The 11,063-nt window shown below is 38.7% G+C and overlaps 1 long non-coding RNA gene across 1 annotated transcript; it reads right to left on the bottom strand.

Moving 5' to 3' along the window:
• Window positions 1–8,945: 8,945 nt before the first annotated feature.
• Window positions 8,946–9,905, bottom strand: LOC116181798. The gene is made up of 3 exons (XR_004147341.1): window positions 9,529–9,905; window positions 9,404–9,476; window positions 8,946–9,350 (listed from the first exon to the last, which is right to left on the bottom strand). It is a non-coding gene; the product is annotated as an uncharacterized LOC116181798 (long non-coding RNA).
• Window positions 9,906–11,063: the final 1,158 nt, after the last annotated feature.

Genomic DNA, 11,063 nt, shown 5'->3' with positions numbered 1-11,063 from the left:
TCTGGAAACGTTTTATTTCAAAAGTGAACCACACACCGAGAAATGTACCTAACTTCCCTACATACCAAAACGCAGATTGAAAGAGAAGTCCTCGCAGGGATGATAGAAGCGTAGTTCCTCTTAAAAACCCCTGTTAAAGTTTTTCTAGAAATGCTCCAGAATTTGAGAAATTAATTTTTTTGACCTGGCATATATTTCTAAATAGAACACCTAACTTTGACATCGCATTAAAGAAGTTACAGAGAGGTTAGAAGAAAATCCCCTATAGGGGCTATAGAAGGGATGTTCCTCTTTAACACCCTGCTCGTGGTTTTTCTGGAAGTGCCCTAAAATTCGAGAACTTAATGATTAAGGGTATTTGGTCATTCTTTTAAATGTGAACGTTGTGATTTTGGTCATCTGTTTTGCTCATGCGGGAGCTGTGGTTATGAAGCCGATTTTGTGTAATTGTTGCAGTTATTCACATTAAAGCCGGATTAAACTGAATTAAAAACCGTTTTACATTACACAATAAATGAGCCAAAAAGTTGTATAATTTTTTTAGACAAAAAATGTTGTAGGAAATATGTTGTGTGCGAAGTTTGTCCGTTTGATATACATACAAAATTTATTGTACGTGATCATGCGCAGTTTAATTGTTTGTTATTTTTATTTTCATAATGAGTAGTTTAAAGCAAAAACTTTTAATCACTGTTGCTGTTGTAAGTTCTGTATTACTGGTCAGACAACTTAGACAAAGGCAGTGCAGTAGAAAATTAAAAAAGAAAAACCGTAAAACTTGGCAAGAGAAATTGTTGCAACGAAGAAACGCAGGCAGAGGTGTTTTAAACATGCTCCACAATGAATTACGCATTGAGGATCCAGAAGCTGTGAAGTGTGAAGTGTGTGTGAAGCCATTCCACACGATAACGCATGCGTACTTGAGAAATTGAACGAAAAATTGTATGAAAATAGAGCATGTTCTAAATATCTTGAACAATTTGGATATCGCATACAATTTTCCGTTTGATATTACACAATATTTCTAGGCTCAAAAATTCTGCAACTTCTTGTGCAATTTATTGTGTAATGTAAAACGGCTTTTATAGTTCCGTACCCGCAACGCCGTACCGTAACGTTTGGAATGAAACCCTACTTGTTGCGCGTGAACATTTATAGTTCGAGTTAACCTTGTAGTAGGGGAGCTAGCACGAAATCCACTCAACGAGAATGATCAAAATTTTAACCGATGGAGTTCCATTTTGCCCTATCAGAGTATGCTAAAATCGATCGTCTGCCGCCTCAGGTCATACGACTTAAGGCGCTGAGGGTACTTCTTGTGCTACCAATTCTGAAAGGTTGTTTTTCGAGAAAATAAGTTATACACCAAATGAAAACGTTGATAATAACTCTTAAAAAAATATTTAAAAAAATCGCGCACATTTGATAACTCCGTAAAAAAACAATTCTTAGTCGGTTTTTCACGAACTTTCTACGGATATAACTAGGTTACCGTTGGAAGAATGAAGCTGATTTTTTTACAGACTAATGATAGGTACAGCCAATGACTATGAGAGTGTTTCTTTTTTAAATTTTTTCTCTAATTATAAGATATCTTATAATGTTAAGATAATAAGATAATCTTGTAATTAGAGAAAAAATTTAAAAACGAAACACCGTTAAGTCATTAGTAGTACCTATCATCAGTCTGTAAAAAAAATCAGCTTCATTCGTTCAACCATAACCTAGTTATATTCGTAGAAAGTTCGTGAAAAACCGACTAAGAATTGTTTTTTTACGGAGTTATCAAATGTGCGCGATTTTTTTAAATATTTTTTTAAGAGCTATTATCAACGTTTTCATTTGGTGTATAACTTATTTTCTCGAAAAACAACCTTTCAGAATTGGTACCACAAGAAGTACCCGCAGCGCCTTAAGTCGTATGACCTGAGGCGGCAGACGATCGATTTTAGCATACTCTGATAGGGCAAAATGGAACACCATCAGTTAAAATTTTGATCATTCTCGTTCAGTGGATTTCGTGTTAGCTCCCCTACTATTGCGTTAGAACGGTTACGGTACGTAGGAAATGCCCAAATCGTATTTCTTACGGTAAATCGTGCTAACGCGTTTGTCGTCGGCAGTACTCGGATAATTCAAACAGTTGAGTTTATCCTGACGTTCGTTTCGTTTATTTACAATAATTATTGACACTTTGTTGGTTATTATTATTTTGAAATGCACGTTACTCTTACTGACAGATGACATACAATGACAGATCTCGTTTGGCACTAATGCGCCAGCTCATCTCTTACCACTACGGTAACTATAAATCGTATAATTTTCGTTAACGTAAGATTTTACGGTTCCGTTCTTACGTTCTTACGGCTACGGAACTATAAATCCGGCTTAAGTTTTTGTGGTCCTGTACGTGTATTGTACCTGTTAACGGTAATTTCTATTTGTCAGCCACTTCCAAGCAAATTCAAGTCCACGGCTTAGTAGTCACTGTTATGGAGGTGGTTAGAAGGCCTATTTGTGTAATATATTTATGGGGCATTTACAAAAATTGGAGCTGTAGATAATAATAATAATAATAATAATGTTTATTCAACAACAAAAATAAAATAAAATGTAACAATAGAATTAAATATATCGAATGTATAATAAACCATATTCTATGAATAAACATTTAAATAATCACAGAAGTAGTTTATCTACTTGTATGTGATATAATGACTCCGGTCGGTGGTAAGTATAAGCAGGGTAAATGATGTGATTTAAGGTAATTGGACGTAATCGGGTAATCGGACTTACGTAATCATGATTCTTTACTTTTATTTATTATTATTAGTTAGTATATTTTGTATGCCGGTGCAATCCTTAATCGTTGTTTACTATTGAAGAGAAGAGTTTTCTATTTTTGGTATGTAGCCATGTTTTAACCATCTTATTGAATATGTGGTAAGACTGTAGGTTTTTTAATTCCAAAGGTAACGTGGCGAATATCCTCGGGGCCAAATACTTCGCACTGCGTTGACCAATCGTTTTGTGGGCTCTAGGGTACAAGATGTAATCTTCTCGCCTGGTATTGTAGGTATATTCGTGAGTCATTATGGGAATTCTATATCGTTTTGAACGTAATAGTATTTTTAAGCAATATAGCTGCCTTAGATCATAGATTTGGGTTTCCCTATATAATTCGTCACTAGAGAAACGGATATTCTTTTTGTAAATAATACGTAGTATCCATTTTTGGATTACGTGAATTCTATTCAAATAGCAGTCGTATGATCCTCCCCATCCGATGATTCCATATGATAATAATGATTGTACAAGAGCATAATAGATTGTGATTAGTTGTTGTTTATGTAAAGATGATCGTAGATAACGAAAGGTAGGTAGAAGATTTCTAACTTTATGTGCAAGGTGTCTGGTATGGTGGTCCCGGTATATATACCGTAGCGTTCGAAAATGTGATAGGTAATTATTTTAGAGTGTTCTTTTATTACCATATGTACCGATCACATTAACGGAATGGATCACTAATTGGAGTGTATTCATCTGGTTGGTCCACGCGCGCCACTAAAAAAAGGTGCAAGAGTTGTAACCTCACTTTGCAATCTTTTTGGCTTTCCTTCAATAATTATCAAGAGGACTTCCGTTGTGTACATTTTTTGTTATATTCGAAACCTTAGATCTTACGAAACACTTTCATGGTAGTAAGTATATGCTAATGTAGCCTTGTAGGTATATGATGTTTATCTCAGAGTAAGAAATAAAGATAGAGATTCCTTGATGCTTATCAAAACGCGCCATAATGTCGTCGTGTTTGTAAATATTGCAGGAAGCGAACTTGTCACATTTCGCGAGACCATTTTTTAATTAATATTAATAATAGATATATTAGAAAGGATCTAAATGGATTTTTAAATATTTATAAAGGTGGTGAAAAACAAACTATTATAAGTTGAAATTAAACGGCCTAATAAGAAAATTTAAGATAATTAGTGTGTCACGACAGCAACGCTGTAGCGATTTGACAGATGAAACTATCTGTTTATTTCTAAAAATCGTAATTTTCGGCATTTTTAGTTCATTTTATAGATTGAAACTTATTCCATTGTGTTTAATAATTTATCAGCACCCTTTGACATGGGGAAGGGTGTTCTGTTTGTGGAACTAGTGCAGTTACTAAAGTTTACCTTTTCTCCTCTCAACTTAAGTATGTAACCGTGGGTTATGTTCTATCAAAACCATTGAGCTCTCAATGATCAATACAAACGTTTGTGTTATAGCGTATGTGTCCTCTATCTTTGTTTCCTACTCTATATGTTTATAAATTTATGCGCTACATTTACACAAAAGCATTGTTCTATAAACAGGCATGCACCAAAGTTACCGCATCTAATCAGTCATCATCAAATGTTTACCGACATTTACCATCGTGGATCTACCGCTCCAGTTTTCGTAAATGCCCGCTGTCGGTACCCATATTACAGTGACTCTATAAAGACAGTGTGGCCATATGCTCATTTCCGCCATTTTTCCCAAATTTATTATTGAGCTTATGGGAGAATCACACATTTTGAGTGTAGGAATGTTGCGATTTACGCAAATCCTTCTTTTGAGAATTTTTTTTCGGGTGGTTTTTAGGGGTATTAGCAGATCAAATTACCGAATGGCTTGGGTTGTTCAATAAATAGGATTTGACATGTGTGTTCATGGTCTTTGTCTTGTAACCGGCTGAAGTGTAAAGTACGGCTTGTCTTGAAATATTTTGTTATACCTTAACTGTGTGCTTTTGCTTTTTTGAATCAGGTGAGGTATTTCCTTTATTCAGTTAATCTATAAATGTGTATAACTTGAATGTAGATTGTAACTCTTTACTTATGTACTTACTGGATTCAATCACTTGTACCTCTTAATGTGTAACCTTTGTTGGTATTGGCAGTCATGTTTCATTGTGGGTAGGGCTGTATCTGTGGTGTACATACTTGCATGTGTACATATTTGCGTATTGTGCTTTTTAGTCACTCTCGATTATTTCATTGCATTTCATTATATTTGCTTATTTGGGACTGGAGTAATCAAGAGGGAAGTGTGCTTGTTTAGAGGGGATCGAGTTATTCAAGTTTATACGGGCCTTGATGAACCTAACACTAACATTTTCACTCGTTCCGAACCAAACAACTTTAGCCCATGTCTACAGGGCCTGGGTAATCCTCCCGCCCGGCGAGGTATATTTAACACTTCTTAGTTTTGCCTGATGTATGTGTTGTAATACCTGGAGAATGTCTCGATTCCATTTTGGTTACTCATAGCGTGTTTGTAGTATTTACCCCGGTTTCGAGAGGGCTCAAAAGTGCTGTACATTAGATGTTTATTATAAGACTACTCCGAATTAGGTTTTCCTGCAGTTTTCCTAATTCGTAAGGTAAATGCCGGAGTAGTATAGAACCACCTAATACCCTCTGCAGGGGCGCCGCTCAAAACCATTATGCGGGTCACTCTGTAATCGTATTGGTATTAGATTCAATATAAACTTAATCAGCTATTTATTTTTACTTTTGGTGTTCCTTATCCATAAAACACCCTCAGTGCCTGCTGAGAACCCAGTTATTACACAACGTAGGTGTCCTGCATGACGATCACGATCTTAGTGCACTCGGAGTGGCCCCCGAGTGACAGATTCTCGCGGGAAACTTAAGGCTGGACAGTACACCTTTACCGTTTCGCCCGAAAACGCTTGATTTCGTTCCACGATATCTGCATTCTGAGGGAAGATGGAAAAGGGGTCGAATATTCCAGTGAAAGGTGAATGCTTTAGCTAGACAATAACGCCGGGGTTTATTAAAATGTTTTGAAATAATATTTTTTTCTGGGGGTAACGTGGAGGGCTGTTGGGTTGCCATATTTTGAAATAGAAAAAAGGAAACATATTCCTGGCGTTATTGTCTAGGTTTTAGTATTACAAACTTATCGCAATTTTTGAAATGTTTCCAACTTCGTGTATAGATAAGTTATCTTGGAAAAACAACTTAAAAGTTTACCTCGTGAGCGCGAAAATTAAGTGTTGAGGATAGGCAGCCCACAATACATCAAGTCCTCTGCCAATATTTCTCCGGAGACATTAATTATAAATGGTCAATAAGCTACTGCCGATAGGTAAGAGAGGTTAGAAAACTGTTCATTGTTATGTAGGTCATTTGCATAAACTAGTACCTACTCATTCTTATAAATCTCTAATTGTTCTTTCCTCAATAAATAAATAATGAATGCGTTATAAATTATATTGGAAGTAATTATATTTACAACAGTTTCGGTGGGAAAAAGTGCAAAAGTTACAATGCCAGAGAGATAAATGGTATGCATTTTTTATGACCTTGTGTATTTCGCCCTAAAGGTGTCAAAATTAATATTTTTCAATCAATTTCGATGGTAAATAATGCCACCTTCGTTCGAAATAAATATAACTTTGGATATAGGTAATAATTACACCGTTTACAAGTTTAGTTTGGATAGGAAAAGTGTTTTTTTAGCGTATTTTCCTCAATGTGAAAAATCGCTATTGGCTGCACTTTGTGGTTCGTTCGTCCGTCCGTCCGTCACACGTACTCCTTTTACACCACTGCACCGATTTGGGCGATATAGGACTCATTTTAAATGGTTTGGTCCAAGGATTCCGTGCATACCGATAATTTTTTGGTTTTGCGCATGCGCAAAGCCAACTTTCTTATCTATGAAGACATTTAAATGAAATGTTATACATAGGCATTTGGAATAAAGACAAATCTAAGACTAGGTGCAAAATTTGGTTTTGCGCATGCGCAATTTCAAATTTTTTATTTGTTAAGACCTTTAAATGAAATTTTACATGTACGCACTTCGAATAAAAGTAAAACTAATGCAGTATCAAAAAATTTGTTTTGCGCATGCGCAATCTCAAATTTTGTATTAGAAAGCGGAAGCGAATAGTGATTAAAACATCGTAGAACGCTTGGAAAATATTCACTTCAATCAAATTTGATAGATGATATGGAAATAAGTAAAACATATACCTACATGAAAACAAAAAAAATAAAAGTTTATTAAAAAAAAAAAAAGTAATATATGGATTGGTAATCGCGTATACCATTGCGTTTAATTACTTCGTAAAATCCGAGGAAAAATCACTTATGTTACCCAATGCTGTGCTTCTAATATCATGACCTCGACTTTTACGCGAATCGATCAATTCCGGCAAAAGCGCCAACTCGTAAAACGCTGTTAATTTCGGCACCATTTTTGCCCAGAAAGTGTCGTCTTTGACTATTTCTTGATCAAATGTTTGTTGCGGTGTCCAAACAACGAAGTAACATATTTTCTTCTGACATATTTGCATTTGTCCTTGGATTTGGTACATATAGTCGTGGTTTTCTTTGAGGTGCAGGTCTCCATTTGATAATGTTAAACATTTGATGGTACCATTTTTTGTAGCTTCCTCTGGCGTTGAGAAACGTGCATTGTATGGACACTTGACTTCAAGTAGTGCTTCATCACTTACTAAACCATCTGGTGATGCCGCAAGGAAAGAATTGTTTTCGTCAATAAAAAGGCCGCATGGAGATACTTTTAAACCAGTGATCAGTTCAAAATCTTGAATTGCTCGCTGCTCATTTTCATTTCCATACTGAGTAGCGGTATTTCCCCAATCCCCCTGGTACAAAAGAGCCTTGACAATATTGGCTGTGGACGTTGTTGGTCTCAGTTTTGCGACTTTACCAAAGTTGGATGCCGTTAACCGTTTTAATCTCATTACCTTCCATAAGGGGTTGTTTGATTGGCCTATAGTCAGACGCTGAATGTCAATAGGAATTTCTTTTTTCAATTCTGTTAAAAATTCTTGTTTTTTAACTATATATATCCCCTCATCCATGTCTTCCATACTTGCTTGAGGTCCATAATCTTGGTCCTTGTCACCGTTGCAAAATAGCCTTCTGGGTTTCACGATTTTATTTTGTGAACGCTTCTTTACATTTTGATAACGTTGTATCTTCCGTTCCACAAACAGTTTGGTATATTTTCCAGGACTGGATGAAGTTAACTTTTTAGCGCATTTTTGCAAAAAATTTTTTTTGTAAAAAGTAGCTTTTAATCTCACTTTGGCTGGCTGGCTGGCTGGCTGGCAGCAAATGTGGGCGCGTAGAAGAACTCTTGTAGAAAGGCAACGGGTGTACGTGTATCTACAGGGCCGTGAAATTTGTCAACCTTAGGGACATGGCTACATGATGTGGGGTTGGCGACATCTGGGCGTCATCCTCGAGCGTAGTATACTAACGTGAAGGTTTTTCAGTTTTTTCCTATCTTCTACTACAGTTTTGGTCCGATTCTTTTGAAATTGGTGTCGTCGGAAAGATGTTGTAAACGCGCACAACTCCTGCGTGGCGGAATTTTGTTTTTTGTCATAGGGGCGAAATTAACGACCTTTTGCGAGGCGGCGCGCGCGTCTTCGAGAAGTAGTCAGGCGCCTTTTACCTTCCGTTGCGAACTCACGCGGTTTAACGTTTCGTGAATCTCGAATCGCTGTCTCTCTTTCTCGTGTCGCCAATAGAAGTGAATTGCGAGTGAACGGGACGTCGGAAGTGGGTACCGTAAAAGAGAATGTGGTAGCCCGCGACACGATCTCACTGATGGTGGAGTCAAATCTTCAAACGCGAATTGCGAGTGAACGGGACGTCGGAAGGGGGTACCGTCAACGGGAATGTGGTAGCCCCCAAAACGATCTTCCTGATGGTGGAGTCAAATCTTCAAACGCGAATTGCGGGTGAACGGGACGTCGGAAGTGGGTACCGTAAAAGGGAATGTGGTAGCCCCATTCGTGGAGTGAGCTCATCCCAAGAATGTTCAACCTAGTAGCTATAATAAAGAATAAAAGGACAAATTAACCGAGAATGCCTCGGTGAATCAAAAATGCTACAGTGAGGTACTTCACGGTGCCTGAGGGCTTACCACTTGCGGTACTTCCCACGATCGTAATAGGACAAACCAATATTAAATCATGTCTCCGAAGGAGATCTCAAATGCAAAAACAATAATCAGAGCCAATTATGTAGGCATTAATCGAAAGATCGTTAACCAGAATTACGATTACAATTAAATTTAAAATAGTGAAAATTTCCCCAAAACTGGTCAGATAATTGATATAGGCTAAGTAATTGTGTCGACGGTGATAAGCTCAGATATAGGTCATGTATTCTATCTCATGGTTCCAAACGGCTGATTACTGCTGAATGTGTATTCAGATGAAGGGATCTGTTGGTAATAATTCAAAATGGACGTCCCTCCGGTGACATATGTTAATGTGCAAATTTAAACGGGATACAAGGACCCTAAAAAGCGATTGTTTAAAACGGTGCATTTTAGTACGCATAACCCTCTTTACCTCTTATTAAAGAAGGTCTATTGGAAAGATTGACGTTGTATGATAATTAATAACGATCAGGAAGATACGGTCACTAAAAATGAACATTATAATGGCCGAGATATTAATCCCGTATATCTACTTACATAGTTTCGCTGGTAATTCGTTTAAAAGCCTCTCAAAAGAGTTCACTACGATATTGATTAACCAAAAAAAAACTATCAATCCATAGTTTAATAAGATGATTCCGTGAAAGGTAATACTTCAATAGATGACGGAAACCAATCTTTTACGACATTACCCCAGCGAACTAATATTCAACCGACACTTTTGCGTCTTCCCAAAACGAGCAACGAAAAGAAAGTAAGACACGCACGAATTTTCCTCGCCCCGCCAATCGCGCAGGTACCAATCCCGAAACCCACAATCGTCAAAACTAACAATTGAAGGTTACATCGCATTCTCCCCCGCCAGTGCCGTAACAAGGGAAATTCGTACTGACTAACTTAGAATAATTACAACGTTACATCTCTTTCAAACGCGAATTGCGGGTGAACGGTGACGTCGGAAGGGGTACCGGTCAAAGGAAATGGTGGTATGCTCCGAACATTTTCGTGATGGTGGAAGTCAAATTTCAAGACGCGAATTGCTGGTGAGGGAACGTGGGAAGGAGGTTACGTAGAAGGGAATGTGGTAGCCCACCGACAACGGATCTTCTGCATGGTGGAGTAAATCTTCAAACGCGAAGTTTGCGGGTGAACGGGACGTCGGAGTGGTACGTAAAAGGGAATGTGTGCCGCGACACGATCTCACTGATTGGTGGGTCAACTTGTCAATGCGAATTGCGTGAACGGGACGGTCGGAAGGGGGTACGTCAAAGGAAATGTGGTAGCCCCCGACCGAATCTTCTGATGGTGGAGATCACCTCTTCAAACTGCGAAGTTTGCGGTGAGGGACGTCGGAAGGGGTAGCGTCAAAGGGACTGTGGTAGCCCGACACGATCTTCCTGATGGTGGAGTCAAATTTCAGGACGCGAATTGGCGGGTGAACGGGAGCGTCGGAAGTGGGTAGTAAAAGGGAAGTGGTACGCCCCGACACGATATCACTGCTGGTGGAGCAAATCTTCAATCGCAGAATTGCGGGTGAAATGGGGACGTCGGATAGGGGTTACCGGTCAAAGGAAATGTTGGTAGCCGACACGATCTTCCTGATGGTGGAGTCAAATCTTCAAACGCGAGATTGCGGGTGAACGGGACGTCGGAATGGTAACCGTAAGGGATGTGGTAGCGCGACAGCGATTCACTGATGGTGGAGTCAAATCTTCAACGCGAATTGCTGGTGAACAGGAGTGAGAAGGAGGTACCGTAAAGGGAATGTGGGTAGCCCCGACAGATCTTCCTGATGGTGGAGTCAAATATTCAAACTGCGAATTGCGGGTGAAGCGGGGACGTCGGAAGTGGGGTACGTAAGGGAAGTGGTAGCCCCCGCGACAATCGACTCATGATTGGGGAGTCAATCTTTAAACGCGATTGCTGAGTGAGGGACGTCGGAAGGAGGTAGTCAAAGGGAATGTTGGTGGCCCGTACGAGTCTTCCTGATGGTGGAGTCAATATCTTCAAACGCGATTGCGGGGTGAATGGGACGTCGGAGTGGGTACCGAAAAGGGATGTGGTAGCGCGAC

This window comes from Photinus pyralis, unplaced genomic scaffold (genome assembly GCF_008802855.1).
Source record: "Photinus pyralis isolate 1611_PpyrPB1 unplaced genomic scaffold, Ppyr1.3 Ppyr1.4_unclustered_Scaffold2130, whole genome shotgun sequence".
NCBI classification, from domain to species: domain Eukaryota; kingdom Metazoa; phylum Arthropoda; class Insecta; order Coleoptera; family Lampyridae; genus Photinus; species Photinus pyralis.
This window is presented reverse-complemented; position numbering and strand designations above follow the sequence as displayed.